The sequence below is a fragment of the Zalophus californianus genome, chromosome 10 (genome assembly GCF_009762305.2).
Source record: "Zalophus californianus isolate mZalCal1 chromosome 10, mZalCal1.pri.v2, whole genome shotgun sequence".
NCBI classification, from domain to species: domain Eukaryota; kingdom Metazoa; phylum Chordata; class Mammalia; order Carnivora; family Otariidae; genus Zalophus; species Zalophus californianus.
Window position 1 is genome coordinate 11740528 of NC_045604.1, and position 14165 is coordinate 11754692.

At 49.1% G+C, this 14165-nt stretch overlaps 1 pseudogene; it reads right to left on the reverse strand.

Annotated features, from left to right (window-relative positions):
- Positions 1–9227, reverse strand: part of LOC113932645 — a 39576-nt pseudogene extending 30349 nt beyond the window's left edge.
- Positions 9228–14165: the final 4938 nt, after the last annotated feature.

Genomic DNA, 14165 nt, shown 5'->3' on the forward strand with positions numbered 1-14165 from the left:
GAGTACCCCAGAAATGAAGGAACTCAGGATAGGGGGGACCTAGGAGCATCCATCTTCGCTGCCCTGAAGCTTGCTTCTGATATGGCTTTGGTCCTGGCCAGTGCTGTTGATCAGCCCAGCACCACCTTGATAGGCTGACTTTGGCCAGGATCATCCCACCGGCCCTCCACATCCATCTCGCCTAGGCTTTGGGGAATCCAAGTTACCCTGCCCCACACCCTACAGCGTATTCTGAGTATAGTGCCATGTGTTGACCAGCCTTGGCAACCGAACTGGGCGTAGTGCTTCAACCATGAGGCTGGTCAAAACAGACCAAGGCCATGCACAACTGTCTCAGAGACTCAATTTTCTTTTTTTTTTTAATGTGGGGAGAGCTCACCCTGATCCAAGAAAAAGAAGACAAAACTACAAAGGGATCAGGCAGGAAGGACTAAATCTGGAACAACCCAGAGCCCAGACACCTAGACAATCACAATGGCTACTTCCGTAGGTTCCAGGTGACATCAGGTCAAAAGAAACATCGGGATAGTCCTGAAGTGGGAAAGAAGACATGTGGGCAGCTTTTGGAAAAGAAGCAGCATGGAAAGTAGGGAGAGATGTGTGCCACCGCGAAGGACAGGAAGCATCAGCCAACCACTGTACATGACCCTAGGCATCTCTAACACCAGTTGCCAAAGTAACTTCCTCCTCTCTCACTGCGGCTGCCCCTTGGCAGCAGCATAAGGACCTGGCATGGTCTGTAGTGGCGTCCCAGAAACATCCTAAATGCAGGGTTTTTTCTGTGTCTCTACCCCTTGTTCCCTCCTATCGACATCATGAAGAAAAAAAAGGCTCTATCTCCCCAAATCTTGAGGGTGCTTGAGGGTGCCTCTCTTCTGTTACTCTGCGGTGCATAAAAGGTCGCAGGCAGGGGCAGAGGCAGGTGGAGGTGACAGAAGGGTCAGCCTCGGCATAGTGGCTTCTCCCGCAGTGGACTCGGAAAGCAGCCTTGCCTCCACACCACAGCACCCACATTTAGCATTTCTGCCACTTCTTACATCCAAACGGCCATCTCGGGGGGCTGCCCAACTGGCGCAGCAAGATGATTTGGAAGGGCTAGTACCATCAGAGCGCAGTCGTCCCACATTTCTCGCTCCCATCCCTTTTAATCCCCACCCCAGCCCCAATTCCACATGTTGCCTTCCAACATGGACGATGGCCTTGCCTGCGCTCTGCCCCACAGACCGATTATGACATAATTACTCTTGCCCTGTGACCATGGGTCTAGCCAAGCCTGACCCTCACGCTATCGATTCGCCCTGAGTCATTTATCAACAGGGTGGCTGATTCCCCATGTCTGAGTAAGCAGGAGAGGCATTTCATCAAGACATTTGACACCTTCCTTTGAAGGGTGAACGACAGAATATATGAATGCCTCTGATTAACATCTAAAGGCAGCCTGGCTGCCCTGAAATTGCCCCTCCATAGAGCAGCTCTCCGTAAATCCAACCGGCTCTCACTGGAGGGACCACTACCATTTCAACTCATTTATCAGCAATTCCATCTGCCTCAGTTTGGGGCATATTCCATGTGTCCGTGATTCTGTCGTGTCAGGGCCAGGGGCTGCTCCCTCAAGTTTCTGGCCTCCACAAAAGGCCTAATCCAGGCCTGTCATCTTTCCCAGCAATAGCTGGGGCAGCTGCTGTTTCTTCCTCCATAGCACGGTGGTTGCCAGAAAGTCCAGGGGGCCCACCATCTGATTTCCATGCTTGGAACTAAATCTGTGTGTGCCTGATCTTTCCCCGAAACTGCAGGAGGGAGCTATGTCCCTCCACCTTTTACTCCAATCAGATTTAACGTCTTTTCGAGAGGAGTGGTGAGCTCATCCCGGATCCCATTCAACTTCAAAAGGCCAACTGTCCCATTAACCTAATTGTCTGACTTTCAGTCACTTGCTTAAATTACCAACGAATGGATGACCATTCCTGTCCAAACAAGATATGTTAAAGCATTCCCACTAAAAAGAAATTGCTTTCAACCATGACAGATGAGTGTCTCCTTTAAAGGATTATTATATAATTGTGGTAGATATGCTTCTGAGCCCTGAGAAATTTTTAAAAGAAAGATGTGAGTGGCAAATCTGTGTAAATCACAACCTCTGGCATCTTTGCTTAGTGAGAGCATTTTGAAAAGTTTGCCATTCAAACCATGCTACGCTAAATTATAAAGACAATCAAATATCAGTACAATAGAACAGTTGTCCTTCTGGGGAAAAAAAAAATCCCTCAGGAAAAAATATAATGAAACTATCAGTAGCCCCTGTTGGCTACATTAAAGCTAATAAAATTACCAATGATAAATTTCTCGTCAATGACGGTTCCCTGCTGCGCTGCTTCTGCTGGGCTTTACTCACAGGGAACCAGGCAGGGAGACTGAATTATTAGTTAGACTCATTTTATTGGTTTAGGCTTTGGGGGGCAGCGGGTTATATGGGAGATTCTTTTCATGTTTTGTTTTTTTCCCCTCAAGAAGCAGCTGGTTTTGTCTTTAGTTTCAAATGTCAATAAAAAAAAATCAGGGCAATCATGAGAAGGCAGGAATTTGTACATGGGAGCTTCGCAACACACCTGATGTCGATCCCAGCCGGTGTGCCAGGAGGGGTGGCTCAGGTCTCAGTGGGGGAGACAGGTGGAGGAGAAGGGCTAGATTGACATGGCCGATAGGTGGGTCGGGCAGAGGAAGGGAAGGGGGTACCGAGAGGTGTGGATGGGAAGAGGAGCCAAGAGGTGCATGGGCTGGGGGCTGAGGAGCAGGCAGATGGCTGGGCCTGCAGCGCTTGGGGCCGCCTCACCATAACCCAGGCCTGGCCCCAGCCTCTTGATGATCCAAGCTGGCTTTTAGGTTTCTATATGGAGATGCCAGCTACAGTATGCAAGGTATCACAGTTCCACTGCAAGTCTCCAGAACAGCATGGGGTTCCTAAAGACAAGATAGGCGGCCGAAGTGCCTGGGCCTGGAACCTTCGGAAGAGAGGGGACTATGCCGATTTCAGAGGGTGCTTTCCTGAGTGCCCAGGATCCCATTACTGCCCCCTTCCCTTTAATGTCAACCAAACAGCCCTTTTCCACCTTAGACTCGGGACTGGGCCTACAAATTAAAATCCAAAACCTGGGCTGAAACTCAGCCTCAAATCTCTCAGACTCTCTCCTCTTACCTGGCAGGGCCCAGACCCAGGACCCCATGAGAACACTGGAGCATGTGTGTGACTGGAACTGGAGCCTCTAACTGGAGCATAATGCCCTCCTCTGAGAAACACAGCTCAGAGTCCAGGACGGCCCTGGTGCCCACCGCTCAGCAGGGCTCGGGTATTTCTGGGCACCTTCAGGCTGGCTCTTCTCCACATCCATGCTCTGCTCTGTTTCACCCTGCTCTGTTCCCAGGAGGTCGACTTCATTCATGGGACACCTTGGCAGGAGATCAGAGTCAGGAGCGTGGGGGGAGAACCAAGAGATAAGCGTCTTTCTTCCTCCTGCTCCCTCCATAAAGGGACAGGGGACGCCATAATATCAACAGCTAGGCCCTCTAACCTCAACTGAGAGCCTTCTCTTCCCCAGCTCCAGGCTCTAGGCTCCAGCAGCATGGCTCCATGTATGGGAGACTGAATAATGGCCCCTAACCATAACCAGTCCCTAATCCCTGGAACTTTTGAAGGTTACCTTCTACAGCAATAGGGGTTTTGCCGATGTGACTAAGGATTTTGAGATGGAGAGTTATCTGGATTAACACAGTTTGCTTTGTAAGAGGAAGACAGAGGGATATCTGACATAGAAGGAAAGGCTGTGTGACCAGAAAAGCAGAGATCAGAGTGACACAGACATAAGCCAAGTTATCCAGCATCAGCCAGAAGATGGAAGAGGGAAGGAGCAGATTTTCTTTCCCCTGCGGCGTTCTGATCCTTCAGCCCTACCAACCCATCCACAACATTAGCCCAAGGAAACTCATTCTGGACTTCTGGCCTATAGAACTGTAAGAGAATACATTTCTAATGTTTAAGTCATGAAGTTTGTAGTTATTTGTGACAGTAGCCTTAGGAAACAAATGCATTCCTCCAGCCCCTTAGAGCTGGGATGATAATGTTTCTCCAACTCTTACTGGTCCCTCTACGTCTCTTGTGGGTCCCCTGAATCCTGTCCGTACCTGAGCGAATAGTCCTTCCCAAAAAAGTCCCTTCAAAAACCTGCTGAGTGTGCCTTCTGTTCCCTGCCAGAATCCTATCTGATATATCCTACTTCATTCAAAAAGAATTTAAAACAAAAAGAATTTAAATAGAATATCAAAAAATATATATTTTTTTATTTTGTTTAAGAGAAAATTTGGGAGAAAAAGAAAATAAGGATAAAAGAAATGATGTAAAGATGAATATTAGTATACAAAATCCATACCACCATGCATACGTACAGCCCGGAACACTTTTTGGGAACTGACCTGCGGAGCTCCCCGGCATCCAATGCAAAGAAAAAAGGCATAATCAATTTTAGGTTCCTAGTTCTTAAACTAGCCTGACAGTAGGAATCTCCTGGATACCTTATCAAACATGCAAATATCCAGTCATCACCTCATCCAAGACCTACTGAAGCAGAACCTGGTCGAAAAGCAGTAAGAACCTGGATTTTAATAAATATCCAAGATGATTAGACAGGTCACAGCATCTGTAAGACAGGAACACAATAGGACCCCTGGGTGGCTCAGTCGTTAAGCATCTGCCTTCGGCCCAGGTCATGACTCCAGGGTCCTGGGATCGAGCCCCGCATCAGGCCCCCTGCTCGGCGGGAAGCCTGCTTCTCCCTCTCCCACTCCCCCTGCTTGTGTTCCCTCTCTCGCTGTGTCTCTCTGTGTCAAATAAATAAAGTCTTTAAAAAAAGAAAAGATAGGAACACAATATGGGAATTGTAGAAAAGGGCAACAGTGTTAAAGACGTAAGAAGAAAGCCATCAACTCAAGAGTTGAGAAGATCTCCAAGTGATTATCTTTCCAGCTACAATCAGGCACTGTCTTCTATACTAGCATGTATAGATGTGAGGTAGGCCTTGATACTGGGAAGGAGACCAGGTTGAGCATGAAGTGAATACAGGGAGGTGAGAAGCCTGCAGAAAACAGAGCCAGAGCCCTGATCAAACCATGCCTGAAACTCACTCTACCACTATACTTTCTCAATCATGGGAAGCAATAAATTTCCTTTATTAGATGTGCCATCTTACACTGAATTCTTTTGCTTACATCTGAAACCATCCTATATAGTATACCTGTTGTGTGTATCTAACATTTCCAACTGAAGATTTTATTTAAATTTTTTTAAATTTAAATTTAAAATGACAGAAAACTAAATTCTTGGAGAAAGAGAAACTTTACCAAAAGGAAGCATTTAGTTCTTTCTAGTAACTACAATCATTTTAGGGAATATTTTTTTCTCTCCTCCTGCCGCACTGCACCAAAAATATTACTAAATATTCTGACTTTTTTGTTCTCTTCATGATAGCTACCCAATACCAGGGTTTGGGATGCAAGCAGAGACTAATCTGGAGCTTATCTTTCTTTACCTGCTATTGTAACAACTGTTTAGGCATTTACTGGAAACATGAAAAAGATCCAGTGACTTAACCCACCAGCCATTGTTAACTCTGTAAATGCATGATGAGCACTCATTTGGGGGACATCACATCATCTTCAACCCCAGGGGATATCCAGTGCTTAGTCAGCAGTGGGCTGTTGGGATCCAAGGGGTTAGAGACAGAGGAATCCGTGGAAATGGCATATTCAGTGGAGCCTGATTACATTTTGAGGACTCTGGCTATCTTTTCCCAACAAGTTCAGCTATTCTGAATGACTGACTAATTGATTTCTTAACTGGAATGGTTAATATTAGACGAAAGTATTGACAAAAATTCTAATACCTGGAGTTCCATTCACATCAACATAAAAATATGACTGAAGGGGAGTTATCATTTGATGGATATAGAAATTCAGTGTTGTAAGATGAAAAATTTCCGGAGATTGGGAACTGTACACTTAAAATGGTTAAGATGATAAATTTTGTGTTTTGTGTATTTTATGCACAATTCTATAGACAAACGGATAAATACAGATATAAATCTGAAAGGGGAGGGGGATTAAATTTTATTGTCGCCCAGTAAGGTTTGCAATTTGTATATATAATAATAATATCTCCTGCATACAGTAGTTAGAAGTTTCATTGTGCCAGTACTTAAGTACCTAAGCACTCACTTACTATCTAATTTAATTCTCACAATAATCATATAAAGAAAGCATTGTTATCATTACTATTATTATTTCAATTCCGTGATAAGGAAACTGAGCCAGTGTTGGAGAAGTTCTAACACTAACCTAGAGTCATCTGAGCTGAGATACAAGCCCACTCAGTTTCTCCTGAGTGTAAGCTCCCCACCACCAGCCATACCGCCTTTCCAAAGTTTATTATCAGAAACTCTTGGCCTCATTTCGCAAAAGCAGAAGTTGACACTCAGAGTTAAGAAAATGGTCCATCACCAGGAAGATAGCTGGTGCAGAGTCCAGACACAAATCTAGCCTCTCTAGTTCCAAGGTCTATGTCTGAGCTATAAACTTGGAGATGCTCTCAGGAGAGAATCTCAAACATTTTTGGCCTCAAAACTCCTTTACGATCTTAAAAAGTATTGAAGTAACTAAAGGACATGTATCTGTGTGATTCTGCCCGTTTCCATTTACTTCCAATTAGCACTGTCCAGGAGAACTTTCTATGATGATAGAACATCTCTGTACATCGTCACTGTCCAATGTGACAGCCACTGGCCACATGTGGCTGGGGTGACTGAAGAAAGAAATATTTCATTTCATTCTAATTAATTTAAGTGTAAATAACCACGTGGCACAGACACACATGGAAAACCAAACCATATTTTTGGAACGTACTAGAATATGCACGCATTCCATAGGCCTCGGAGCCATGATATCACCACTCCTAATGTGACCTTTGGGAAACTCCATTGCACCCTTGTGGAAAAGCCAAAAACCTTTTATTGTGAGAATAGTTTTGACTTCAGGGATCTTCTGAAAGTGTCCTAGAGACCAGGAGGGGTCCCGGAACCATACCGGGAGTCTTAGGGGGAGCTGGACAGACGCACTGCTCCTTCCTGCTCAGAAGGAACCATTCTTCATGCCCCCCCCCCCGGGGCTCCTTCCTCCCATTTGGGGGCCCCCCGTAGCTCGGTTCTCTCGCTCACAGACCCAGTCGGGCGCGCTGCGGCTGGCCAGGGGTGAAGCGCCCTATCACCCCCAAGGCTGAGAACGGGGTGGGGGGGTAAGGAGAGCAGAGATGGTGGTGAGGCTTGCTGCGAGAGCATTCTCCCTCAGAGGCTCCAAGTCTCCAAGGCAGCGGGATCAAATCAAGAAGTAGAAAGAAACTTACAAAGTGAAATTCAAGATGCTGGAAAAGATGGAAAGGCCTCTTCTCCCCGGGGTGTCCCGCTTTTCCCCTCCTTCCGGCAGGCAGGAAAGAGGAGGCCGTTGGAGGGGCAGAGGAGAGGGCTTCGGAGGGTCTTCTGGGGCAACTCAATCAAAGAAATTATTTTCCCACAGACGAAGCCAAGAATATCTTAATGGCTTTTTCCTGATTGAGGAATAAATCTATTAATTTATGGCCCAGCCCCAAACCGGTTGTGTCAACCCCGCCCACCGCCTTTAAAAAAAAAAAAAGTGAGAAATGTTTCAAAATTCCACTCATTTTCGTGATCTCCATCTTCTCTCTCTTACTTCTTCCTCTTTGTTCACTCCGTTATTTCGTAATTCACCCTGCTCCATTTTTTGCTTCTACCTCTCCTCATATTTTCAAATAAATCGCCACCTCCGTTGATGGACGCACCTGATGAGCTCCCACCTCCCCCGAGCAAAGTGAAGACACCCACAAGCGTCGTTAGATGTCCCTGGAGAGAAGCAGTAACAGCGCAGGCACCTCACCGCCGGCCCGAGCGGCCGGGTGGATCCCAGAACACGCGTTTTCGCTAAGCCTGGGTTAGCGAAAAGCTTCCGGGCCCTAAAGCCCCGGCCCAGCTGTAAATCAAAAGAAAGCAAGAGGGCGAGAAGCCAGTGTCAAAGAGACTCACAATGACTACTGCCGAGCGCAATTAACACGCCCCGGGGGTAATTGCTCAATGGCCCGTATTTATGGACTGGGCCACCCCCGCCCGCCTGACCTCGACAGCTCGAGGCTCCCATGGAGGGGACAAGTGCCCAGCCCCTTCCGAAGAGGACTAAGGGTGGGTAAACCGACCCCCTGGGGCTTTCTGTGGAAATTCAGCCCGCCCTCGCCTGCGTGGCTCTTAATAGATTCAAAATAAGTAGTGGTGTCATTAGTTCCCTGGTTTAGATAAGGTAGGCCGTGCAGAGAGGGAGATGTAAATTATTCCCAACTCCACTTACGAACTGCCTGTCCCTTGGTGACTTAATTAGCCTTTCTTTGCCACGGTTTATTCATCTGTAAAATGGGGACACTGTAAGTCATCACCTAACTGGAATTTGGTAAAAAGCAAATAAATTAATAAAGTTTTCACAACAGTGCCTGCCACAGAGGCACGCAACAATCCGCTACGTGTGAATCAAAAGTTGTGCCCGATATTATTAGTTAAACTGAGTTAGGCTAAACTGTCCTTCAAGGTGCTAGGCGGTCACACTCCATGACACCAGTCCTGGTGACACCGTGAATAAAAAGGACCTGAAGCGGGGGAAATCGGAGGGGGAGACAAACCATGAGAGACTATGGACTCTGAGAAACGAACTAAAGGTTCTAGAGGGGACGGGGTGGGGGGATGGGTTAGCCTGATGATGGGTATTAAGGGGTGCATGTATTGAATGGAGCACTGGGTGTTATATGCAAACAATGAATCATGGAACACTACATCAAAAACTAATGATGTAATGTATGGTGATTAACATAACATAATAAAATAAATAAAATAAAATAAATAAATAGATAAATTAATAAATTAATTAATATAATATAATATAAACGTGAAACAAAACAAAACAAAAAAGGACCTGTCTTGCTCTGGCTGCCTGGCTTCACTCACAGCTCCTATGCGCCGGTGTGGACCGGCCTCGGAAAGAGTGTGGACAGGCTTCGTGCTAACCCGGCAGTAATGAAGCAGGAGCACTCGAAGCTCTGGTCTTGCCCTGCTTTGGCCACCCGCCCCGACCATCTTCGCGACTCCTCCAGTACCTGAGGCCCAAGCAATTGTCTCAATTTGCCCCGACTTTTTGATGGGCCCTTTTATCGGCCACGGGCGGACTCGAGAAATAGAAGGAAATCTGGGCCCACGGGAGGAGGACCGAGCCGAGGCCTCGACTTGAAGCTGGGAGGAAGCGGCGCGGTGGGGACACCGGGGCGCGTTACCTGTCCGCACTTGGGGCCACGCAGTCCTACACCGGGCCCTGAATCCCACCCTCTAACCCCGTACCAAGGCCACACTGTCGGTATAGACGCGCCTCCCTCCCAGGGCGACAGAACGCAGGCCTCGGAACCGGTGTCCTAGGCTTGAGGGGCTGGGTCAGGGCGGCTCGGCCGGCACCCACCTCCCCCCAGGACTTTCATTTTCAGCCGCGCCCTCCCGGGGAGGTTTATGGCCTGAGCGCGGCAAAGGAGAGACTCGTGGGCACCATACTTGGCCGCGGCGCCTACGGCCCCAGCTCGCGGCCTCGGGGACGCGCGGGGCCCCATCCTTCTGGTGAGCGGGGCTCTGGAGCCAGAAAGTGTACACAGACCATAAATTTCCTGCGCGTCCGGCGCCGGGCCCCTCGCTCCGGCCCTGGGAGCTGCGGCCGGCGCCGGGCCCCTCGCTCCGGCCCTGGGAGCTGCGGCCGGCGGTAAGCGCTGCTGGGACTGGCCTCAGGTCCAGGCCGGTCGCATTCCGTCTCGCCGCTGCACGGGCACCAGAGCAGCGTGGGGACTCGGGTCACAGCCCGCCAGAGGCTCCGGGCCGCTGCGTAGGAGGAGGAGGCGGAGGGAGGCAGCAGAGCCGGAGGCAGGCGAGGCCTGGGGGAGGCCAGGTGAAGATGGAAAGAGAAAGGAGTGACTAGGAGTGACTAGGAGCTCAGAGGGGCAAGCCTCTGTGCCTTCTAGACTACTCATCTCTTTCCATCTTGAGGTGGCCACCACTCACTCAAAGATGCTTTTGTAGTGAACTCTCCCCTCGTTCGATTGTCAACCTTGTACACCAGCCAGGGCCCACCAGGAACGCGCTTTCCCTTGGGGCGGGGGGCGGGGGCGGTACAGCAAGACGACTCTTAATGGATTTCTCTGTGGTGGTGTCCACTCGCACAATGTCAAGCGAATATCTGAAATAATGAATGGAGTAATTCAGTAAAAAAGAGAGCAGAGCTTTTCTTTGAACTTTGAACTTTTCTTTTTCTTTGAAGAGAGAGTCAGGGAAGCCCACCAGTTCAGGATTGGGACAAGAAACTGGTGGTCTTCGGGGTCAGAGGCGTGGCCACGCCCCTCGGCAGCCAGTACCCGGATCAAATTACCCAACCTCTTTGTTTCCCAAACTGGATAATGTGTCAGATTGGAAGAATAGTATCTTCTCGCCCAGGGTTGCTGGGAAGGTTAAATGAGATACAAGACTTTCAAATTCTTGCTTTAAAAAGTGGGAAACGACTGAGTCTGTTTCCTCCGTTTTCACTTGCACAGCCCCCTCCCTTGGGTGACTTCCAGGTAAAGACGCGTCCGGGACAGAAGAAATTAGCGATGTAATGGCGGTAACAGCGGTGATAGTCTAATAACCAGTCTCACTTAGTGAGCGCAGGGTAAGTGTGCCTGAGACCGTGCCTACCTCAATGACTGTGCACCGTATCAGACACGCTCCCTTAACCCATGTAGCCGGGATATGGAACTGCCTCCAGGTTGCTGAGCGAACTGACGGGAAGAAAATGGGAAGGCATAGTGGGAGAGCTGGAGAAGACTCAGAAGGCAGGATGGGTGTCCTCAGGACCATTCCTCTGCAATGGAAAAACCAAAAGAAGTGGGGAAGACTGAGAAAGAAAGGTTCCCGTAGCTAAAACTGTTGGTTCAGACCATGCACCTCAGGGCACCTCCCTCCAACTCCCACCAGGAGCCGCTCGTGGTCTCTAACCCAGAACCCGGCAGCACGTAGTAGGCGCTCAAATGGTGTATGCGTGTGTTGATGGATGACACGGAGGCTTTGGGTGGCCCCTGTGCGCCGGCACATCTCCCTTGTCTCCTGAACAAAGCTTCTGATGAGGATGGCATCTTTGCACCTCTTTCTTTTTTAATCTTACGGGCCCATTCGTTTTTTTAATAATAAAAAAAACAAAACTGCCTTTCATTTCATTTTGGGTCATGGAGGAGGCTGGAGTCCACCATCTCTGGAGCAGCCTGGTTGCCGGAAACCTACCGTCACACACCCTAGCGGCACCACATCCACATCGCCTGCCCCGATTGCCCCGGAACCCAGCCAGCGTGGCCCAGCGCCTCTTAAAATTCTAAGTGGAAGCTTGCACCAGCGCAGGATGAAAGGAAGAGCCCGGCACAGGGAGTGGAGAGGAGGAAACAAACAAACAAACAAACAAACAAACAAACAAACAAAAATGGGAAGGGGTAGGGATGCCCAAAGCGAGGAGGGGGACAAGGGAGAGTGGAGAGCGAAGGAAGTGGGAACATTTACATTACAGTCGACATTCGGTTTTAAAATTGTGTGCCACAGAAAAGCCTTTAGTTTGACTCTTTTCTAGTTTTTTTGCCCATTTGTTCAACCCCAAAACTGTGCTCTCAGGGAGAGAAGTCAATAGAGGAGGCAGGGACCTTGCGGGCCATGAGAACAAAGGGATTTGGCTTAGGTCGCTGCAGAGGACCCAAGGAGGGCTTACGGGACGATTTTCTGGGCGCTGCACACCCGTGCGGGGCTGATGTCGGGACCAGCCCCGGCGAGGTCGCGGCCTGAGGGCCCTCTCTGACCTTGGACTGGGCGCTGAGCCGGCGGGTTGGGGATCTGAGAAGAGTGGTGATCGCGGCGCGGAGTAGGCCCCCGCTAAAAGCTTAAGGCTTCAAGCGCGGTCTGCGCAGGGAGCCGGGAGAGCTGGGAGAGCCGGGCCGCACCGAGTCTTGGGACACTCCTTTGGAGGGCATGCGAGGCCTGTGATTCTCTCCAGAGAAGGATCCAGAAAATGGCCAGATGATTAACCGATGCCTGTGGGGATTGCGAGATAAGGAATCCTATTCAGTTATAAATTCATTCGTTCGTTCGTTCATTCATTGGCTCATTTCTTGAGCTCGCATCGCGTGCTGGAAAGTGCGCGGTGCACTCCTTACCGCATTCCGACAAACAAAAATAAACAGCCCTGACAAATCAAAGCGAGGCTGAAATTTGCGGACGCTGAAATCGCCGGAGGCGAGTAGGGGGTGAGGGCAGCTCCGGAACTCCGGGAAACTAACTGAGGCTTTCGTGCAGCAGAGGGAGTAAGCAAGGTGCACATTCAGAGCAGCAAGCTCCCTGCGCTTCGCTGTGCCGAGGGACCCTCGCGCTGATCTTAACGCCCGGAGGCTGCCACCCCGGGAAGCACACAAAGTTTCTGCCTTCCGCCCTGGTCCTTACGTTGACTGCTAGCGAGATGACTGTGGACGAGTCACTCCATACACAGAATGAGGCCAGCGACGCCAGTCTGCGCGCGACGTTCTACACACAGAGGAACGTGCGCGAACGAGTGCGGCCGTCACCTGTATGGAGCGCAACTTGGGAACTCGTTTTCTTGCTGAGCAATGGACTTAGTATCGGGGACCCTTGTGTATCCTCAACCAGATGATTTGGGACTTCCAAGTCCGCTCCTCCCGGGGTCACCACTCAGTAGCTCCCGTGCCTTGTTGCTCAGCTTCTTGCTGTGTTTACAATGCTAACCACGGGATCACATTGTTCCTGAGGATTCACTGGGACTATAAATAACCACAAGGACCACAATAATGTGTCACTCATTTATTCAATAAACACTTCTTAAGGCTTCTTCCCTGTACCAAGCGCTGTGCTAGGTGCTAGAATTACTCCCACGTGAAGCAGAGCCCAACCCTGCCCTCAAGAAGCAGAGGATGCCTTTTCCCAGCTAAATGGACAGTTGATATCCTGTTTCCGTTTTGAAGTCTCTCCCTCTATGCGATTAGTTAAGAACTTAATAAAAAAACTCACAAAATGCCATTTGTCCTGACGTGATCTCACCAGCGGGCCCATAGTTTTCCCTCCTTGGACCCCAGATACTTGCTTAAGTTTCCCTCAAATCAGAAGTGTCAGAAAACTCTAGCTCCTCCCCCTTCCAAGTCCCAAGGAAAATTCCCAACCTTATCTACAAGCATTGTCTGAACACCTGCTGTGTGCACAGAGTGCTAGGTGCAGTGCCTAGAGGACAGAGAGGAAGGACTGCCACTGAGCTTCTCATGGAGTCAGTGGGTCTGAGCTCAACCTCCGTGGACACCGCTATCCAAACACTCCGATCTACCCTTTAAAAGGTTTCTCTGGGGGACACTGTGACTGCCCTGAATTCTAATGAGCCTCCATCTAAGGATTTAATTTCTGGGAGAGTAAGGATTTTCTGACACTTTTTTCAACTGTGCAAGTACTAATAAGGTAATGAATACCACAATTAATAAATGAAGAGAGGAAGAATAATAAGTGTATGGTGCTGATTGTATGCCATCCACTTTCTCATTTCACATTTTATAATGCAATTAATTCTCACAGCAGTTTCTAAAAATCAAAGTTAGGTGACTTTGATTATTTCCTAATGTAGAGATGAAGAAACTGAAGCCAAATGGTTATATTTCCCAAGGTCTCACATTTAGTAATTGGTGAATGAATGGATGCCTCTTGGGCTACTTTGCGTTGGGGTCAGCCATGATCCTGACTCCCTTAACTCCAAGCTCTACCTGCCGGCTTCTTCTCATACCCAGCCCCCAGAGTCATTGGAGCCACCAAAGCCTTGAGCTCTGGTCATGGGTCAGGTGGTGTAGCCGCTGTCACCTCCATGGCCTTCTATTACAGGTATGTCACCCACGGAGGACAGTGCACAAAGGGGAGGCTTAGTATCTGCCGGATGGGACCAGGTCCAAGGGCAGGGGGAGGAAGAAGGTGCTAGCACAG